At 40.4% G+C, this 22,807-nt stretch overlaps 1 protein-coding gene across 1 annotated transcript in view; it reads left to right on the top strand.

Annotated features, from left to right (window-relative positions):
- The window catches only part of RPS6KA2 (ribosomal protein S6 kinase A2), a 177,118-nt gene that overhangs the window by 47,598 nt on the left and 106,713 nt on the right, over nt 1-22,807 (top strand). The gene's annotated exons all lie outside the window — the stretch shown is intronic.

The following is a 22,807-nucleotide window of genomic DNA, read 5'->3' as shown; positions in this document are numbered from 1 at the left end:
GTTTTAGAAGATGGAGTTTTCCCTGGGAAAGCCATTGTGGGTGCTCTGAAAACGGCAGTATTCCCACAGCTCTGCTGATTGTCAGGTTAACTGCCTGGAGCTGGAGTTATCCTGGGTCAAGGGATAGGGGGAATGACAGCACTTTGGGAGCTGAAAACTCTTCTTCATGGCAAACTGTAGCAGGAGGGGAGGTTTGGTTGCTGATGTGGAAGGTGCTGTAGTACCAAGGTAACAGCACCTGCTAAACTAGGCTGGACCACAAGCTCCCCGGCACAGACTGCTGTAACAGTAACAGAGCCTGCACATGGCTAGCTGACTTATTTGAAGGGGAAAATTAAACAAGAATAAGCAAAAAAAGATGAAATAAGTATGTTTACAAGTAACTTGGTTCAGTGGATTTCAAGGGTCGGTGAATTCTGTGAATTACTTTTTGCATAAACCTTTTTTTCAAAGCACTTTCATATCTGTGAGCTTCTTCGGTACTTTCCTCCATGGCCAGAGGAAAGCACGCAACCCTCAGGGAGGCAGTAAGTGTCACTGTTAATGAAGCTGAGCAACTCCACACTCAAAGTCAACAGGATGGCTGCAGTCAGTGGGTTTTGTGGTAAGCATAAGCAGCACAACTTCCATTTGCCATCTCCTCAATCTTCAGGATTGTTTGGATGTGTGAAATGAATGAATGTGTTCATCTTTGGTTTCTGTAGTCCTTAAAAGTCAGTGACAGTGCAGGTCTACCTCCAGCTGAGGAACCAGAAGAAGGAGCTGGTGGTGATCAGAGGCACAGAGTGCTACAATGGTCTGACTGAAAATGAATTGAAGTCATTGATTGACTTTAGCTGGCTTCAGTTCAAGCCTTAATTCCCAACAGTGCTGAGCTTCTCTTATTGTGGTGAGCCTATGCCATAAGCTGGACCATAGAGGACCAGCCTCTTGAGGCCTGGCTAGAAGGGACAGGGGCCTGCACCTCCTGGGGCTCCTGTGGCCAAGGCAGCCCCTGCTCATCTCCCACCCACCCCAGTCACCACAACAACGATGAGGAGTTCAGGGGTTTTACCCAGCAGCACAAGCTTCGTTTGGTTCATGTTGCTGTCAAAATGCTAGTTCTGAATTTATTTACTTTGGATCTAATGCAAGGCATTGCATAACCTTAATTTTGTTCTTTTCGGAGTGTTTAGCCAGCAGCACCTCAGGCTGGGAGAGATGGTGTCCTTAACTGCCTTTATACAGAGGTTTTATGGCCCTGGTTTATATAAGCCACTTAAATCTTTTTTTTCCTTATATTGTTGCCAAATGGCACCCCTTGTACGTGTTTGCCCTTTACGGCTCACTTAGCTTTTCTTGACCAGTGCTCTGCCTCTCTGCCCAAGAGGGAGCAGACAGCTCGGAAAGGGACGTTGTGCTTGACCAAGGACAAGGGAGCAGAGCATGGTCCCACCGTTCCCAACAGCCATTCCATAGCTCCAACTGGCTCATTCATCTGGCGACAAGGTGGCTCTGAATCTGCTCCGTGGTCTCACGTTCAGCCCTGGGGAGAGAGGAGCACCTGTACTTTCTGCAGTGGCTGTCGACCCCACATCAGTTCTGTGGGAAGACCCCTGTATGCAACTTTATGAATGAAGGTGAAAGAACTTCTGAAAGAACTGTGTCACACAGTGGTCAGTGTATTTCATTTATTTTAAATAGGTACGGTGGCATGTCCAGGCTGCTGTCACAAAATTTTCCAATAATTTGAAGTTTACTGAGGTCTTTAAGATTTCTGCTTTTAAAGTCCATACCAGGTACCTGTGGCTGCATACAGGGTTGCACAGTGAACTCCCTCTTTTCCAGGACAAGCATTCAGTCACCGGCACAATCCAGGTGACACCAGGAGACCTCAGAAGTCTCCAGCATCATGACCAGTCTGGTCTCTGGCAGGGCAAATGGTTCTGTCCGGGTTTATTTTTCTAATTTTGGAATGAATTGGTTAGTCCTGTGCTGTTCCCCGCGTAGAGAGAGGTGCTATGAAATACTGTCATTTGAGGTAACAACAGGCCTGGAAGATTTTGTGCCTATGTGTGTGTGTGTGCCTTCCATCTCAGCCTTACCCACGCCTCCTCCTGTTACTCTAGTATGTTTACTTCCACAATAACTAATTTAAATTGCAGATACCTAGCCAACATGATTTTCCATGCAGACATTTTTTATTTAACTGGGGGGGGGGGGTGGTTTAAGTCACCAAGTCATAATGTTTATAACAGTTTTCAAAAGTTGCTTTAATTTTATAAACACTTCCCCAGAATTTTTGCTTGAAAACTGTCATGCTTTTGGTATATAGTTTTTCAGTTTTTGTCTTGCGATGTTCTTGAAAAGCAGCATCTTATTTTTTTTAAATTTACCTTCAAGCTAAGATGAAACCGGAATTTTTTAAAATGAGGGAAAATCGCTTTTTACAACATCTTTTAAAGATCTATTATAAAACCCCAGCTCAGAAACTGTTTTCAAAACATGCTTGATTAAAGAAAAAATCTAGTTCTAGTTTTTATATATGTAAAAATGAACTTTGTTACAAAATCCAAAATCCAAAAAAATCCAAAATAAAATTTCCAACAGATCCTTAGTTGAGTACAATATTCTTTCTAGTAATAGATTTCTCAAATTAAAAACAAAACAAGATGAAGTCTATTAGAGGTTGAAAAGTGTTCTTACATTACAGGTGAGTTGGAGTTCTTCAAGAATGCATGTCTTTATTTTAGTATTATCCAAGTAACTGGGGTAACTGGATGCCTCCGGTTCCGCTATTGAACACATGTATGCTGCTGTACATGCAGGTTGTCCCAGAGGTTCATGAAGAGGTGATTGTCAGTGAGAGCTGAAGCTGTTACGGATTAAATGGTTTTGGTTTTCTTTCCCTCATGCTTAGTCCCTTATTCTGGAATTGGTTAATCACTAGAAGTATGACACAATCTACATTTAGTGACACTGCAAGCACCAGTTTAATTGTTTATTTCCTGAAATACTGGAGTTGACATTTTTGGAAACTGAGAAACCTATTTCATTGTGTTTGCTACTTATAAGATTAAAATACTCTTTCTGTGCAAATACTGTCTGCCTCTAGGATTACTGTAATTGATGGCTCTGTTGTATTTGTGGAGATGGCTATTTTCAGAATGTTTGCAGGTAATGACTGTTCTCTGACTTGTTAATCTCTTCGACTTATCAGAGCAGATGTTGCTTAACCTATGAAACGGTTAGGACTAGTAAGATCTGAAAGACCAATAAAGCGTGCAAGTCAGGGGAACTTTTAATAAAAAGGTGGCGAAGAGACAGTCAGTTGGCAAGAGAGGTGAAGGCACAATGAAGACAATGAAGCTAAAAATAAAATTTGAAATTGTATTTTGCACGTGCAAAACTTTCTGGAATGGTAGACTTTGGTTTTAGGCAAGTACTGGTGGTAGTTTCAGAACACAGAAAGGCTTGTCCACCTGTATGGTGATCTGAAGCGTGCGTGCTTCTCTGCTTCTTCTGTGACCTGTGCAAATGATGAGTTTCTGAAGACTGGGTACATGCAGCTCATCTTGGCTCTCCACATTTGGGGGCTCTTAGGACCTCTGGAAAAAGTCAGTTTGGGTTTCCTGCAGAGAGATGTGTTGGGCACATTTGTATCAGCAGAAGCAGGACTGGGGAACAGGCAGTAGAATCCTATAGTGGTTTCTCTTAACAAACTGCTTGTTTGATCTCTTGGAAACCCAAATATCCTTTGAGTGCAGGGTAGGTAACCCGCCGCCAACACACAGTGGGTACTTATCCCAACTAGTGGGCATATGATGAATATCTGTAAAATCTAATGGGACTGACTTCTCATTGTGGCATTTCAAGGGAGCTGTGCTTGCAAGGGCAGGGTCAAGGCTGTGCCTGCCTTACATAAAGAGGAGCTGTATGGAAACGTCCCAGGCAGCCCTCTGCAAGCTGATTGCCAGCTCTGATGACATGAGTAATCAAACCCAAGAGCTGCATACAGTTCTCTAAGCATTAGCATGTTCTAAGCAGCACAGTGTTTTGATATGGGCCATTTCATTTCCATTAAACTAAAACAAGCTTTTAGTGTACTTAATTCTTTTGAATCTGAAGTGAAACATTAATACCTGCTGTTTACAAACTCTGGAGATTTAGACATACAAATTATACAGATGGTTAAATTAAAATTTAGTAAATACATCAGTGTTGTCTTGTGATAAGGCTGGAGAATCAGTGAATTTGGGATTTATTCCTCGTCCTGTCAAATTCACTGTTTGACCATAGACAGGCAGCTTAACCTCACAGTGTCTGAGGTTAATACATACCCAACTTACAGGGGTTTTTGAGAGTAGATTAGTGTTTCTGTTGTTACTTTGACATCCTGCAGTAGATGATGTTTACAGTGCATGTGCTGTTGGTAATAATAATATGGAAAAATGAAATGTAGATTACTCTTCATTATTTGTTACAGATGAAAAAATACAGAAATTACAGCCTATGGGTGTTAACATTTTGAAGAATGCTGCATAGTATTTGATAGAAACAGTTACATATAATCAAGCGAGGAACTTTTGGTAACAATTCATTTTTTGTTTGTTTTTAGACATGTGATTAATCCTAGGTTTTTGATGACCCAAATTAGGTCAGCACTGCAGCCACTTTAGCAGTGCAGGAGTACAGAAACTCTTCAATGGAAAATTGTAGCAGTGGATTCCCCGAGGAAAGAAATGTACAAAACAACCCTTTCTATAGCAGTCAAAAAGAAACCATCAATTTTTCATTGCTTTATAGATGCAGCTACAAATTGCAAAACTCATCTTCTTTCAGAGTAAGTGGTTTGAGGGCCTTTGGCATTAGTGGTCAGTGGAGTAAATCCTGTGTTTGGATTGTTGAAATGTTTTTCAATGGCAGCGGAAACTCTGAAGAGAATTTAATTTCCCCCTCACAGAGAGGGAAAGCAAAAATGAAGGGATGTTGCAGTACTAATGCAATGCTGCAGTGTTCCTCAGGCAGTTACTTTATGTGCTTAGAAGCAAAGGCTGTGTATTCACCTCCTGTAGTCATGTAGTTTTGTTTGGCAAATTATTTTAACTGGATTAGTAAAGGTTCTGAATCTTTCATAAACCAGATGAACCATGCAGCTTCTCACTTAGCTTTCAGTTGAATTAGTTTTGAATTACTGGATTTGATGAAGATCTATATTACAGAAAGATTTTTGTAAAGACTGCAACGTTTGCTGGCATCCTGTGCAAGTAGCTTTCAAATTTGGATGAAAACCTAGATTTTCATATCCATTTTCTATATATCTGGGGGTTTTTTTGTTAATTGATCATGTACTCAGACTTGTGTCACTTTAGGAAATATTTCTTTAAATACCTATGCCACTTACAAGATTATTTTTAATCCACTTTGTTTATGGTTGCTTTTTGTGTAGCATTATATTCTGGAACTGAGCTCTTTTGCACTGAGGAGTGCTAAAATATAAATGGCTATGGAGCTGGAACTCTTCTGACTGGGATGGTGTATCAGGAGCACTGGGAATTGCCCCCTGCAAACATCCACATCAGGAGTAAGTGGTCCAGGTGCCACCTTCTGCATACAAAGAGTAGGTGGCATTTATCTTTTCCAGAGAAGACTTGCATTCTAAAGGGAGATAAGATGGTGGAATTCTGGATTTTCCTTCTACTGTCCTTTACAACAAGAAGTGGAATAATACATTATCTGGTAGTTGTCTAGACTGATGCAGCCAAGTAGCAAGCAAAATAAAGGCCTAATTCTTCAAACCTTTATGACTTCATCAATATAGTGTAGTCACACTGTTGGAAATCCACAATCAGGATCCTAATAATTTATTCTTTTCTCAAATAATGTTTAAAAACCAAAGTAATGAATCCTTGACTTTGCTTCATGGAGTGATGCTATGTATATATTTTGATCCTGATCTAAAGTCTGTAGAAAGTCCTTTGATGGTCTTTGAATTGAGACAGTAATTTGTTAACAGGATGTTTCCATCTTCTTTTACTGATTCAAACTTACTGAAAACAAATTTAGAAACTCTCCCTGTTTACAAAGGAGATGACAGTGCTAGTTGATTCAAAGGGGACTAATTTGTTGCCCCACTTATCTCATTTTGTTGGTTAGCTGCAACAGACGGTGATGCCCAATTCACTTTTTAAATGAGTAAATTTGGCACATATGCATGACAGTTCCTCCTCTTCTTGTACCGTCATCAGCAGGCTCTAACTAACTGGCATTCTGCCACCATGGAAAGCAAGAGTTGTTTTCACTCAGCGTGCATCTTGTGTTCACCATCTGTATCCTCCATTTTCAGGGCCTGATCCTTAAAACTATTACAAGAGCTGTTTCTTCTCAAACATCTACTTACATTGCTAGTAATGGAGTAAAACCATAAATCATAATTATGCCTATTGGTAAAGTCAGGTTTTTTTTAGATCTGGACCCTGTATTTGTAAAGTGGATCCTCAATATCTGCTATAAATCTTGAAATATCCACCATTTCTTAATAGTATTTATTGTATTTACAACCATGTGCATACACTGTGGGCACCTGAAAAACACAAAAAAAGAGTGTAATATCGGATAGTATAAAACAAAAAAGAGGCAGTTGAAGGGAGGTAGGATACAAGTTGGTTACGCGTTAAGTGGCATCTGTTCTGGTGTTTCTCTGCTTTTGCCAGGGTGAGGATTTTTCTGATGTCTAACCTGAATCTTTCATGCTGTGATTAGGTTTATGGCTCCTAACTTTATCCATAATATAATTTAGATTTGATTCATGTCTCCGCTCTTGCATAACTGGCTAATTAGAGTAGGTAGCCATTATCAGGCTTGGTTAAGGACTTGCAGTTTCCATGAGCAGATTAGAAGGTGGGGAATGGCTCCAGTTTAGACCAGCAGTGTTACTGGTTTTCCCCAAGTTCCAGAGTGAGCCTGGGAGGTGGTTGCAAGATCAAGTCTGAGAGCTCCCCTGGTACCTGTCTGCCGTGTTTGCACAGGTTACAAACCTGTTTGTTGCCTTTGCTCAGGATTTCTGTGGCATTTATAGTAGCCAAGGGATTGCTCTGCACTGTTGAATAGTTGTGTGGCTGTGGCGGCTGGGAGATTATGTCAGATTCCTTCAGCATGTCTCTCACAACCTTAACCCTTCCATCATCAATATGAGGCCGTGCTGCTGGAACGTGCCCTGTGTGTTTTGCCTTACATCTCTCCCAGAGCTGACCGCAATTGCCACATGTCCTGGCTCCTTTCATTAAGGCTGCTTCTCCAGGGTGTTATACACTATGTGAGCTTCAACCTCACTTGCCCACAGCTCAGTTTCAACTTGGGATTTAAGAGTCTGGTTACAACTTCCCAAGCGCAGAGCAGCTGAAGACCTATTTGAGGCAGGGTCGGGGAGCTGGTGATGGACCAAGGGGTGGCTGCTCTGCTTATCTCCCCATTGTGCCCTTTGTGATGCTGGCAGGGCTTCTGGGGACGTGCGGCTGCACCCCACCCCGACTCCTGCCCAGCCCAGACCTGCTGCTCCTCTCAGCATTCTCCCAGACTCAGCTTATGACCCAAATTTTTGCGATGGGATGACTGGAAGGAAGGCAGGAGGTTTTCAGGCATGGTGAGAAGGAACCGGGTTTGCTTTCTTGTTGGTAAAGAAAATACTGCAAGGGATTATGTGCTGTTCGTTGGTGACTACTGAGGGAGAGGTGCTCAGTAGCTAATTTGACTGATAGTCACTGTTTAGTATGTGGTGGACTCCTTAGGTCTTTAGATGAACTTGTATAAAAAAATAATTTTCTTCTGATTTTGCTCCAGATAAAATCCAGTATATATATGTATGCATACACATTTTTTTCTTTTTAATAATTGGAAATAGTGTGTATTTCCTCTAATACTTATCATGTATGGTATGGGTCACTCTGGGTCAGCTTGCAGCCCGTGTACAAAAGGCTAGCTCTATTTTCAGTACCCTTAACTGTAAGAAAAATGGCTTAGATTGTTCTGCTCTCTGCAGTTCCAGGAATCTTAGTTATAAATGCACCTAATCAACCTTCAGTGTCCTTAAAACATACAGTTACAGCTTATTGGCATAAAAGTAGTTACAGAAATGAGAAGCTGATGTGAATTTTTCCTTCTCTTTTACCTCCAAATGAAGACTATTTACACAGCAGTGTTGTGTGTCACCCAGCTTTACTTACTTCTGCATATGACTGGAAGTTTAGATACTGCAGATGTTCAGGGCTGTAATTATGTTACTTTACTTTTCAGATGGATCCAGCAACATAGCTTAACGCAGACTCACTGATGACATCCATGTGTATCTTCACAAGCATAAGGTGTTTTATGAGGACTAAAGATTTTGATATTGCCCTGTACAAAAAGTTTCAGTTATAAGGTCTGGATAAAGTTCAAGGATAGCAGATGTCAATTTGCTCAGCCTTTGTGGGTAAAGAAACATTTCAAACATTGAAAATCAATCAGAAAAAACACAGTCCAAAAATAATGTTTTTGAGAAAACTGAGCATTTAACCAAGCAAACTGTAACTCTGCTTTGGCACAGCGGGACCCTTCTGTGTAGTCAGCAATGAAGAAGAACAGTTTTAAACGTAAATAAGTTTTAAGAATACAAACAATGCAAAATTTGTGGCAAATTCGTAATCAGCTTTTCACCGTGTTTTACATTACAGATTTTTTTGCTTCCAGTATTGGCTTAAATTACAGAAACTTTACCTCCTATGGCTTCTTGGAAAAACTGTGGCATTGCTCATTGTTTATGACAGGGCAAATGGAGAAAACAAATGAGCACTGGACTTGTGTGTTTGATTAAACACTTCTTTGAAGTACGACTTTTGTGTGGTTTCAGCTTTCCTCTTTGGCTTTCACTTGTCATCTTCTGATTGTATTGTCTAGTTTTTCTTTGTCCATAATATTAATTTTAGCTTCCTGTTGTTGCTGATTGAATGAATTACTTCTCTTGCCATTCAGTTGTCTTTATGCTATTGTTTATAAAACATTAATATAGTAACAAGTGGTGCAGATATGTTTAGTTGGCTAGGGTTATAAAATAAGATTCAATATAAAGGCTGTGTAAAATCTACTGCAGACGTAAATGCCTAGGATTCACAGAGTAGCACAATAAGTGCCTTATCTGTAAAGAAACAGGAGTAGCTGTTGCTTGGTGTCCTGTGTTTCATACAGGATTACTCAGTTCAAGTGGGCTTCCAATTTTTTATGCAGAAAAAAAAAGCAAGTGATGATGCGGTTGCATCAGTTTCTTCAGAATTTTGTCTCCTAGCTGCATTAAACATTTCACTGGCATCGCAGCCCAGTGGAGCCAGCTGGTGATTTTGACTATCAGTGTGATCATGTCCACCATACAGACCATCAATAACCATTTTTCTTTTATTAGCTTTATATTAAAACATCGGCTTCTGCATGTGTGAAGTGTGGCATTGTATTTTGCTGTTCATTTGTCTTTATTTAGTTTACTAACTGAATCTATATTTTAAATTAATGTTAAAAGTAGAATATGAAGAATTCCTTTAGTCTGTATTCATTCCATTTTCTCTGAATAGGAGTTCTAAACAGCTTTGTGGCTGATCTGACTATAGGAACAATCCTGACAGTCTTGCAGTTTACTGTACAGCAGCCTTTAACTCCTCCACTTCCACTTATGGGAAAGGTCATGAAGTTGCACTATGCACTTTTTGTTGGTGGTTCAAAAATAATAAAGTTCTCTATCTGTGCTCTGGTCTTTTTGTAGGTGTAGTTCTGTAATCACTTATGAGCAAATCTGTCTGTTCAGTAGGACAGGAGGTATGGGTTTGTCTTCTCTCTCCACCTTGTCCACTTACAGTGTGCAGCAAAGGGAACTGCAGAGTCTAGTATCCTTTGGGATTGAATTGCCTATGGGGCCAGAAGGAGACTGTCCCACATACTTGCCGAGGCTGGCAGGCATGAAAAGATCTGGGTTCTGGGTTTGCTGCTTACAACACAAAAACATTGAGTTTCACAGTAAATCCCTTTGTGTCGTGATTTCACCCTGAAGATGTGCCGTATGTTGTCAGGAAAATGTGTATCAGTCTAGGCCAATCATAATTTTCAGTAAAGCCATTTGGATAATTTTTTTTTTTTTTTTAAAAAAACCCTCAACAGGTAGATGCCATGTGGATTTGTTCTAACAGTTTTCAGCCAGAATGGGAAAATGTTGAAATAGGCACAGGTCAATGAAAAGTATCTGGCAGGAACTTGATAATCTCAGTTTGACCTTCTGCATGTTTGCATATACATTAAAAAAAAAAATGCTTATAGAATGTAGGTTAGAACAGTGAATTTGCTCTAAAACTGGCATCCTCAATACTTTAAAACCCTGGAGGCTTCTGCATAGAAATGTATTAAACAAAAAGAGCTCCTTTCCACTGCTTTCCTTTGTCATCATGTACCTTTGCTTTCAATAGGGCTTTTGTGAATAAAGTGGTTGAAGATGAGAACCAAGAACATTTGATGTAAATGTGGCTTTAGGTGACTGTGACAGCAGGGCAGCTGAAAGCCATATTTCACAGGCAAGTGGTGATAAGCACTGCAACTGAGCTCAGTTATAAGTTGTCTGTCTTCTAACTGATGTCAGGGGATCTAGTGGGCCAAATACTGCAAGGATTGTGCTAAAGAGAAAAAGGTATTTTCCATTAAGAGACTGAAGAAACTGGTATTTTCTCATATTTGTTGAATCTTCCACCAGTGTGAAAGCTTGGCATGATGTCTGACATAGTGTTGTGGTTTTGCTTCCAGTTTCATGTCCAAGATTTCTCTGATTCATGGTGGCAGGTCGTGGCAGTAGCCAGGCGGGGTAAGAATGTCCCTGCAAAAGTATGTTGCAATAGTTGGTATAAGTATACATCAGGCCAGAAAGATTAAATGATGGGAGCATCTCACATTGTCTGTTGGAGACTGTAGAAAATCCATAGTGAAAAAGGTGGGTTGATCAAAGACTGACCTGGAAATATCTGGTATAGTGCAACATACATCTTTTGAAAAGCACATATACTCTATCTGATGCTAAAGGATTCATTGAGGCACACGGGAAGGGAGTATTAATCTGTATCTGAACTCCTCAGCATAGACTTCTTTACAGTCAGCAGAGAGAAAGGGACATATTTGCTAAGTCCTGTTTCAGAGGCCTGCTTTTGCCTGATAAAAATTAAAGCCTAAAAGCTCCTATTTCTTTGTCAGCTGTACAGAAGTTTAGACAGCTACCTCTGACAGAGACATATGTTTGGTTGAATCCTGCTCCAGAAATCCTTCCAGACTTCATTAGACTGTAGATCAGTTTTGGCTGAACTGTTGTTGGTTCATTTCTGTATTTGAGCATATTAATTTAATGGCTCTTTTCCACACTTATATATATAGTTGTTATATAAATAATAATTAAAATCTAAAAAAAAAAAGTCTGATTGTATTTAGGAATTTGGCGTTACAATGTTATACGCAAATCTTTTGATTTTTGTAGCTGTGAAGCTGTAATGATAAGCTCATCAAGATCCCTATCAGCTGAGAACCATGAAACTTAGCACACATGCACTTTTGTTACACAAAAACACATTATACGTTGAAAATCTCTACAAAAGGGCAAGCCTGGTGCGGCAGTTTGACCCCTTTGAAATGAGAGAGTTTTCCAAACAATGTTGCAAAGGTGTTTCTTTGTGTGCAGGATTTTCTGCATTATGTTTATTCTCATTCCTAAACTACACATCTTTTCAGTGCAGTGTATATACGTAATATAAGCTTCTCTTTAGTACTGTATAATTTGTAAACAATTTTTGCCATCGCAAAAAAGAGGATGTGTGATAATCAGCTAGCAGCTTGTTCCTTTGAGTTCCACTGTATTAATCTTCGAGGGACATGAACTAAACGAGAGGCTTCTTAGTAGTTCACAAAACCGCAAAATGTAATGGGCTTTTTCCTGGGCCAGATTGCCAGCAGACTGCTGAAAATCTGTTTAGACAGGTACTTGCGTGGTAACAGTCCTTAGGCACTGAAATACATACTTCTGCAAATAATGACCTGGGTCTCAGCCATGGATGTGATAAAAGTACACAGCTGAAGAGATAAATATGCCATTCTAGTATCCCTTGTTAAATATTTGTCCGAGAAACTGAAGCCCAGCATGAGATGAGATATTGTCATGTATGTTGTGTGACTTTTTTTCATTTCATCTGTGCGCTTTTTGTATCAGTTAAAGAATTAAAGCCAGAGTCTACATAAATAAGGAGAGCCTGGATCCACAGCATTCGTTTGTGTTTTGGCAGCCCAGCTGAGTTACTGCGTAACCCCAGGGCTCTTAGCTGTAGCTGTGCAGCAAAGCCTGTCGGGCTCTCACCCTTTATTTTGGGAGCAGTTCTGAGCATACAAGGGCTGCTCACCAGCTTCCCCAGCGGATTGTTCCACTTACATACATGCATGCCTGCACTATCTGGCCTCAGCCCAGGTAGATGGCTAAGTATTTAAATAGGATTAAGCTGCTGCATAAAAGGGACAAAAGTGGCATTTCAAGTTGTTTAATATTACAGTTATGATAGCTTGCAAAGTTAAAACAATTTTCTCCCAGTCTTCTCTCAGTTTATTTCTCTGTTGGCATAGACACAAACCACAGTTGCCTTTGTCCTGTAAATCCGGTATCTTTTTTGATATCCCCTTTTCTGACTGACCTCCATGTCTTATTCCTCTGTCCATGTTGCTAAATCTTGTCATTTCTCTGTGGCACTTCCCTTCTGCAATCTTCTCTCTGCCTAACTCACTTCCATCACCCTCTCTCCTTCAGTGCCTTCACTGAAGCTCCAAGCTGTGAACAGTAGCAGTAAAACCAATCTGTATTTGCCTTGATTCAGTAATGACCTCCCATTAGTCCATTTCCCTATTAATACTCTGCCTGTAAAATGCCACTGAGATAACAAACCTCATTACAACATATTTTTTCCTAACACAATAGCGACAGTATTCCTGTTTGTGAAGTACAAGCTGGTTGAACCCTTAGCTGATGCTTAATTTAATTAATGAGAGGACACAAAATGTGCTATCAGGCTAGTAGTCCTCTCAGAGAGAAAATTGTAATTACCAAACCCTACAAGTGATTTTTTTGAACAACAGACTAGTATTTTTCCTAAACTGACTAATCCAACATTTCAGTAACGTGATTATCTCTCATTACAGCCTTTTGTCCACTCTGCCTCACAGTTCCAGATGAAATCTGGTATTTTTCCTTTAATACACATATTAAAGATTATTCAGTTCTTTAAAATCACCATGCAAATGCACCAGGGCTTTGTTACATTATTTTCCACTTACTGGGCTGTGGTGCTATTTACACTGCTGTGGTGAGCAGTATTTTATTTGGATCACTTGAGAAACGGTGAGGAAATTATTGCAAATATGTTTTGCTTAAGCAGTTTATCTTCCTAGTGCAGTTGGAGTTTTTATTTCACACTCATATGCACTAGTGAAACATCAGGCACTTTTTTTTCTGAGTACAGCAATAAGGGAACTGGAGCCATTGAGTAAGTATTTATATTTCTTGAATAGTATCCTAAACAGATAGACCTTTTTGTCTGCCTGCCTTCTTATCTGAGCTTAATAACCTAGTACCTGAACATTTCATAGTCTTCCCAGTGCCCTTATAGTAACCCCATGAAACAGGAAGATGGCCTTACCTGCATTTCACAGATGTAAAGCTGGGATGGGGATGTGGGGGCTGCCTGTACCCTGTCATGAAAGTGGATAAACAATAGGTTGCCACCACAATAGGACTGTCGCATCAGGGCTTCCCTGTGAGGGCTGGTATGTTGCAGCAGCTGCCAGGCAGCCCGTATGAGCAGGCATCAGTGGTGGGAAGCAGTGGCACCCCTGGGAAGGAGGCTTTCCTTCACAGAAAGTCTGCAAGTGGCTCAGACAAGAACACGTGGGGCATGTTACTGACCGGGGAGCAGGACTTCATCTGTAGTGGAGGGTAAAATATGAAAGGCTACTCTATAAAGTTGTTTTGTTGGTTGTTTTTTTTTTAATTGCAGTGATGTATACTGTCCCCTACTATGCCTGTATTCTTCATAACCCTGTTTGGCGGTGATACAACATCATCCTAAGGAAACAAGAATACTGCTGGTGTAACAACAGTTTCTTCTAGGCACTGGATCCAGACTTCCTTGCAGTTAGTTCCTTGGTGAATGAGCATCAAATGTTCTTCTTTTGCCTAATCACCAACAGAAACAATCAGTAGTGGACCTTACAGCCCTTCTGAGATGTAAAGGCCAAAGGCACACCTGTAAACCATGCCAAGTAGGATGTTGATGAAAATATTCTTGCTCTTATTTACTGTAGCTTAGAGCAATACAACTGAGTTATTTGTCCTTTAATGGTGTGACTCATTTTGAGACTGTTTCTGTTAAAGTTCACAAAGGTATTTGAGTATTTGTAGAGTGCTGCTGTATGAGTAAGGCTGGCCAACTGTTTTCATTTTTTGTGACCAGATGGTTCTGCTTTTGTTCTGCCTTTTCTAACCCTTGCTTCAATATTTTTTTTTAATGAGCTCTTTCTACTCACCACTTCACATAAACTATTGCAGTTTACACCAGAATTAACATAAAAATTAGAGTTACTCTGGCTAATGATTTGAGTCCAAAGCTGAAAGTTAGGTCAAGAATTGGAGTCTCCTCTACTTCATGTATATCTGCACTTCGAATAGGACGATTTCTTTTCATGCATCTTCAACAGTCATTGTGTTCTGTATCTTTGTTCTACTCAGGAACTGAGTTTCTAAAGACACTACAGTCATCAGATAAGGAGCACCAACCTTGAAGACCATGATGTCTCAATCTGAGCTAAAGGAGAACCCAGTTGGAGGCCACCTGATACTATTTATTACTGGATACATTTCAGATGATTTGTCTATCCCTTACTGAAGTATGAGATAATTTCACTTTTTTTCTGTGCTAATTCTCACAGTATTCCTGTGAGAAAGAAAAAAACAACTATCCCTGTTTTTCAGGTTGGGGAGGAAGTAGAAATAATGCCTAATTTACCAGACTTGCAAAATCCTGATAATTGGATTACTTCCAACAGCTTAGAGTACTTTTTAAGTCCTTGAATGTTTCAAGTATTTCAGTTCGTTTGAAAAATATTTAATTTCAATAGAAGTTCTGTTAAAATTTCCATGGCATGTATCTGCAAACATCTTTCTTGTAATGCCATTAAAAATCTGGCCACAATATTACTCTATTTAAGTGTATTTCAGAATTTTACAGTAAACATGAAATCATCTCATGCAACTGCAGAAGCCTTAATCTCAGCAAGTGATCTCAGTCTTTCTTCATAGTCAGCAGAGAGAAATGTGCACTTTTAGGGTGTGACTTCATCTGATCTCTTTTAATCATGAAGTGCCTGCTTCTCTCTATTGACTGTAAAGTAAGACTAGACAATTAGTTCAAAACATTTGTTTCCTGCACTATATTCCTGCACTATAAATTCTTGCATTCATTGAGCTGAATCCAACCTTAAAGTGATTCCTCAGATTTACATAGGAAGCCTGGTAGCACAAAAGATTGAACCCAAATCTCCCAAATATTAACCTCCAACTCGTGGACTTCACCAATCTATCCATCAGATTGTATTCACTCCCTTTGCTCTCTGTGATTTCTCTCTTTACATTTAGTTTGTTTGATTTTAGCTGAACCTCCACTGTAGAGATATGCATTAGGGAGAAGAAAGAAAAAATGTAGGATAAAACTTTAGAGAGAAGTACTAAAGAGTGTAATAAGTGTTCTTTTTGAAGAAAGTTTGCTGAATTTAACAGGGACTGAGAGTGTTGCGCTCCACAGAAACTGTTCTAAGGTTTTTGTTTTCCACTGAGTTTTGGCCTGCTTGGTTGAATTCCATATGCAAGATAACACTTTCTGTTCCCATTTGTCAAAGATCTGGGAAAGAAATCCCAACCTCTCTAAAATTTATTGTGTATTATTTTAACTCTATATGACCTTTTGAGAAGGTAGGTGACCCTATGCTTGAAAGCCAGCACAGACCTGGCACAATGTCCAGTGAATTCACTGTGAGTTCCACATGCTACTCTAAGGGCTCGGTAAGTCCAATTCATTGTTGCTAAAGCAAATGTTAGTTTGACAGTAGAGGACACAACAACCAGACCCATTTACGGTATTATTGCTCAGTTTACATCTTTCCAGACAAAAATAAAAGTCAGAATTTGGATTAAAAACCATTTAAAATGGAAGATTTCTTTTTCAAATTTTACTCCAGCTGCTGGAGACTGACTTGGGAAGAGGCTAATGAGAATTCTCCTATACTTTTTTTTTTTTTAATGTGGATACTTGTCCTCAAAGAACTGAACACAGGCCAGCAATTCATTTCCTGCACTAGGCAGCATTTGAATAGCCTATTATGTCTGGACAAAAACTACTCTCTTATGGGCTGAGCCAGATTGGAACCTGTGAAACAGAGGTGGAAACCTGGCTTCATCTTTATCAGACATATCCTTCCTAACTATTCCCATATCAGAGTTTTAAATATGCTTTCCTAATGAACCATATTATTTTGGAATGCTCTATTGCCTGTGATACTTGGAAGTTAAATAGTTGTGGTTTGGGCTTATATTAGGTCGTGTGGTGGGTTGACCCTGGCTGAACACCACATGCTCACCAAAGCTGCTCTATCACTCCTCCTCCTCAACTGGACAGGGGAGAGAAAATACAACAAAACGCTCGTGGGTTGAGATAAGGACAGGGAGGGATCACTCAGCAATTGCAGTCATGAGCAAAACAGGCTCAACTTGGGGAAAATTAATTTATTACCAATCAAATCAGAGGATAGTGAGAAATAAACCCAAATCTTAAAAACATCTTTCGCCCACCCCTCCCTTCTTCCCAGGTTTAATTTTACTCCCAATTTTCTCTACCCTTCTCCCCTCCAGCAGTGCAAAGGGGCAGGGGATGGGCAGTCAGTTCATCACACTGCAGCTGTCTCTGCTTTTCCTTCCTCCTCAGGGGGAGGACTCCTCACATTCTCTCCCAGCTTCAGCATGGGGTTCCTCCCATGGGAGACAGTCCTCCATGAACTTCTCCAACGTCAGTCCTTCCCATGGGCTTCAGTTCTTCATGAACTGCTCCAGTGTGGGTCCCTCCCATGGGGCTCAGTCCTTCAGGCACAGGCTGCCCCAGTGTGGGTCCCCCGCGGGGTCACAAGTCCTGATGGAAAATCTGCTCCAGTGTGGGCTCCTCTCTTCATGGGGCGACAGGTCCTGCCAGGGGCCTGCTCCAGCGTGGGCTTCCCATGGGGCCACAGCCTCCTTCAGGGGCATCCACCTGCTCTGGCGTGGCGTCTGCCCTGGGCTGCAGGTGGATCTGCTCCACCATGGACCTCCATGGGTGCAGGGGCACAGCCTGCCCCCCCATGGGCTGCACCACGGGCTACACCACGGGCTGCAGGGGAGTCTCTGCTCTGGCACCTGGAGCATCTCCTCCCCTTTCTTCTTCTTCACTGACCTTGGTGCCTGCAGAGTCGTTTCTCTCACATATTCTCTCTCCTCTCTCTGCCTGCAGTTGCTCTTGAGCAGTAACTCTTTCCCTTCTTAAATATGTTCTCACAGAGGTGCTACCACTGTCGCTGATGGACTCAGACTTGGGCAGTGACGACTGTGTCTTGGAGCCAGCTGACATTGGCTCTATCGGACATGTGGGAACCTTCTAGCAGCTTCTCCCAGGAGTCACCTCTGTGGCCCTCCTGCTATCAAAACCTTGCCTTGCAAACCCAATATAGGTGGTAACCTGCCAAATGGCAAGACTAGTAACAAAATAAAGTCTGTATCTTGATCATATGCTTTAGACAAATAACAGTTATCTCAAAGAACAATACATTCTCTTTAGAGTTACAATTATTTCTTATTTCCTCTTGCCACATTTTCATTCATTTCTTCACTGGCCTCAGGTTCCTTAAAGCATTCAAGCCCAACAGATCTGAAGGATGTAGAACTGACACATCAAAACTGCACATATTTTTATTGGAAAATTAAGCTTACCATTTATGGTCAAACCTGCACGGCAGTCTTGATCCTGTGCAACTGGGGAGATGGCCAGGCAAGGAATAAAAATAAGAATCCTATCTTACTGATTTTGCCAAAACAATAATCTTACATTAGCACCATAGCTTTTTCCTATGTGATATGGTTGCATAAAATTGTCTATCACTAAAAGCAGATGATTCTGGAATGACCCCCTCTCCAGATGTTTCAGATCATTTCAGGAAGTCTTGGTGAGGAAAGTTTTGCATGTGGTTGAAATATATTGGGCACAATTAAGGTGGTCTCTGGATCTGAGGATGACTTTAGCTCTGCTCCTTCAAAAATGTGTTGGGAAGGAGCCAGATAAGACTCCAAAAGGGGCTTAATTGCTCTGTTTTCTAGGAGGCATTCTTTCTATAATGTTTGCTGAGAGGCTGTGGAGCAGTGAACATAAGAGGCTGTACAGCTGAAGAGCAAATTGCTACACTCTAGGAAGGCCTGCCCTTTTGCATGACTTTTTGTACCCCTTTCTCAGGTCTATACCCCTACACTTCCTGATCATACTCAGACACATTGACAGTGATTTGGGAAGTATTGCTGCAGTCGGAAGAGTTTTCTGTGGTTGGTCTCCAGCAGTCATCAAGGATTAGTGCCTCCCTTTCTCCAAGGTCTGCATGAGGACATCTTGAAAGTGAGCTGAGATTAGTGCTACAGGGGACAGCTGCCTCCAGGGTGCGTCAAAACAGACATGCCTGTGCCTTACACAGTCACAGGGCAAGAACAGGGGCTAACTTCTCCTACGTCCCAAAGGAAAGGAAATCAAAATGGCCTTTCCATTCAAATACTGGGTTACTTGTGTGTCCAAAACCTCTGCCAATTTGAGGGGTTTGAGGGGAAGCCTTTAAGTGAACAATGCAATATAGAATCAGACCCTGAATAAGTCTTTCTTGTATTAATGTAGAGAAGCACTCTCCATTCCTCTTTTTTCATGTATTCCAGTTCATTGCCCTCCCTCCCCTCGTCTGTGCTTCTTGACCATGTGCTTTCTTCAAGCCGCTGAGAACATCCATCTCACTTTTGTCACGGGATGATGCTTTTTATGCAAAGATAAATATTTAGAGAAGTTTACAAAAGATTATTCCTGCTAATCCAGTGTCGGGACAAGTCAGCAGGGAGCAAGAGCCTGGGCTGCTGTGCACAGCTGTTGCAAGACCAAACTGTGGAATTTTTGTCTCCGCCGATTTCACTGATCAAAACCATTTAGGAATTTGGCTCATGGTTTTTTCCAGAGAGAAATCCTCTCCATCAAAACAGCTTCTTTAGCGTGCAGGCCTTGTCCACATTGTGAATCTCTTGCCTCAGTTTTATTGTTGTGAGGCAAATTACTAATGCAGATATGCTGCACTTGCTGGACCAGTGAAAGGAATCCATGTTAGAGAAGTCCCTAAGGTGCAACTCAGAGCAAAAATAGTTGAGAAGTCTACCCACAATGCTTGTGCACTGATAGTTTGGGTTTCACTCTGATCATCAGTACCTGAGAAACAGTATGCCACATTCCATATTAGTTTAATACAGGGAGACTTCAAAAGACATAAATGATAAGGGAAAATCCCAAGTAAGAATATTAAAAGGGAATTGTAAAACTGTTGGTTTGTGGGTTTTTTTTCTAGTAGTCATTCCAGAATGACAGAAGTCACTTCAGAATTCATGTGGCAAAATAAATAATAAGAATATAGAAATACATGTAAGGCAAGTGGTTGCAAGTGTGCAAACACATCAGCGTATATTTCCTTTAAGGGGCTGTGTCCATCTTTAGTCTCAAGTACTGACAGTTTGACTTTTTGCTCCGCTGGGAAGTTGATTTGTCATACCAGCTAAAATATATCTACCTCTTGGACAGCTCACAAGTAACGCTACTGTAGTGTTGATCAGTGAAAGAGGAGCTGTCTGGCATGCTTTTCTTCAGTGCTGCTTTGCTGCCTCTTTCTAGTGAGAAGACCACAGGAAATCCACAGGAAACCCTAGAAAAATACCCTGCTTCCTCCTAAGGACCTGTGGAGCAGGCAGCTTGATATGACTGCAGACATTTCTGAGCTAGGCAAATCGAAAGAGAATAGTCTTTCATAGGAAGTGTCTCAAGTCTCATTGTTTGAGACACTGAGAACACAGTGGACGAAAACCAGATGGTCTGATCAAATGTCGGTGATATATTGGGCAGGAGTGTTGGGCTAGATGACCCTCAGAATCCCCTTCTAACCAACATTTTTGTATTTCTTTGAAGTCACATAATCTAACAGGCTTTTTCCATCTTCAAAATCTGTGCTTCTCTGATAAACACTCCTAGGCCTTGTATTTGGTCCCATTGTTTTTAAGTAATTTATTTCTGAGATTTTAATTAAAGATACATGTAATCAAAGTGTTGTTTTTATTGCAAGTTATGAATTAATTATGCTGTTCTCTGGGAACACTAGAATTTTTTAAGCATTCTTCCAGTAAACTGAATTATCTTCACTTCAATACTTCCAATATATTCCTATAACTGAACACATTTCATGAACCTAAAGAAGCTATATTAAATTTAATAATACCATGAGAAATATGCTTAAGGTTGTAGGCCTGTGACTTTGATGACTAATATGAATGAACAAATTGAAACTCATTCATCATTTAAACTTGCAAATGTAGCTGAAGCAACTACATGGTTCAGGCTGAAATACAATCTAACTGAATTTTAAAATGTTGCTTTTTGTGGTAGATCTCATCCACAGTTTCTGCAATCAAGGTGTCAGCTCAAAGGAGAAGTAAATCTGAGTGTACATAAAATATCTGGTGTACATAAAATTGGGGTTAGTTTCTTATTTGGAGAGCTTTGTCTCCTGAATACATTTCAAAATTTGGATCCACATCCTGCTTCACCTGGTTGCAGTGGATGGTCCTTGCTCTGCTGTGCTTCTGTGCAAAACATAGGTGGGCAAAATCATGAAATGGTGGCAAGGTGCCCTCAAGCTGCACTGACCTGAGAAAAGATCATGCAGTTTTTCATTGTATGATAGCTGTAAGGGCGGTGTCCACACACAGAGACTGGCCTGCAGAAGCCAGTCTTACCAAACTCTGCCTCTGCTCAATGGAGAGCAAACTCCCAAGAGTATGAGGTCTAGTGTAGACGTGATTCAGAAGCCAGACTCTGGGGAGTAATTTTTAGCCTCAGCGAGTAACCGCTGACCAAGATGGGTGGTGAGCCCTGCAGACCAGATACTTTACCTAAACTGTAGTGTCGCAGGGCAAGCTAAATTCGCAATAATGTTCTTACCAGTGTCCAAGTCTTTCAGCTGCAGGCAGTTTACTTAAAGACTTGTGTCCCTCAGTATGAAAGCTCATCATTTCAGAACGTGGTGAAGCCTTTGATAACACCATGTAGGTAGTTCCTGGTTTCCTTAGGAAATAGCTAATAGAGTATATCGAATTTGTATCCATTTACTATTGTTTCTCTCATCAAGAAAAAATTGAAAAATTGAATATTTTTAATATTGGAAAGATAGTTTGTCTCCCACAGCAATTAAAGTCAGAAAAACAAGAGGAGAAGTCCTGGCAGTTATATACTTAAAAACCTTTCAATCTTTCTGTGAAAACTCGTCATTGGCTTTAAGCCTTTCCTTTCAGGCAAACCTTAAACTACAGGAAAATTAGTTTCTGTAAGATTCAGAAAAATGAGTTTCTGTAAGATGATGATTATTTTCCATGATTCTGGTAGCATGCACGAAGTAGAGGAAGCTTTTCAAACCAAGAAGACGATATAGTCCCTGTTCCAAAGGACATGAGCATAAACAGGCAGGGTAGGGAAGAAGAGGAATGAAGATACAGTATAGAGAGCAATCCAGGCAATGCTAGCCATGCATCAGATGAATTACAGCTGGTAGAAAGTGATAGCAATTTTTCTGGAGGTGAAAGGAATCAAATTTATTCTTGTTTAGTAAATGAATGTATTTTAGCCAGAATTTTTTGTGAATGTATTTGAATTTTAAGATGTTATTTATATTTTCTGCACATTAGTTGTTAAGAATGGGAAACAAATGTTATATTTCCAGGTTTTATCAAAATATTTTCTTGGGGAAAGAAGACAATTGGAGGAAAATTCCATGTAAAAATCATGTTTATGAGATTCCAGTTATTTCTGCTGCGTGCAGAAATATTCAAACCTATTCCTAAATGAATAGTTCCCTTCAATGTGGGAGTTTAAACAAAAAAGTTTCATACTCACAAACCACATTTTAGTTGTAGAGAAGTTAGAACGAGTAGTTTGAATAGGAAAAAAATCTCAAATGTAGGCATACAAAACACTACAGAAATAAAAAGGTGTGTAAATGTTGTCTTTCCTCACCAGTGTGTCCTTGAAAAGCGAGTCCTTTCTTCCAGGTTTCTTTTCAGCTCAGTGACTTTCTGGGTTACTGCAAACTATGTAGTCCCTCTGCGTCTCACATGATCTGGTCACTCTCTTTTTAGAGGAACATGACAAAATAGCATAAAATAAATGCCATATGTTATAACTTGCAAGGTAAAAGTCCTAGTTCAACTGGTGTCTTTGAGACGTGTGCATCTATTGACAGTGGAAATGTTTTTTTAAAAGAACCTGGAAAATGCAAAGTGTTTAAAGCTAATTCCTGCAAGCAAGAAAGCATGTCATTCTTCCTCCCACTACCACCCCGTTTTCACATCTAAATCATTAACTTGTTTTCTATTTAGTTTACTGGTAGT

The sequence above is a fragment of the Athene noctua genome, chromosome 1 (genome assembly GCF_965140245.1).
Source record: "Athene noctua chromosome 1, bAthNoc1.hap1.1, whole genome shotgun sequence".
In the NCBI taxonomy this organism is placed as follows: Eukaryota; Metazoa; Chordata; class Aves; order Strigiformes; family Strigidae; genus Athene; species Athene noctua.
This window is presented reverse-complemented; position numbering and strand designations above follow the sequence as displayed.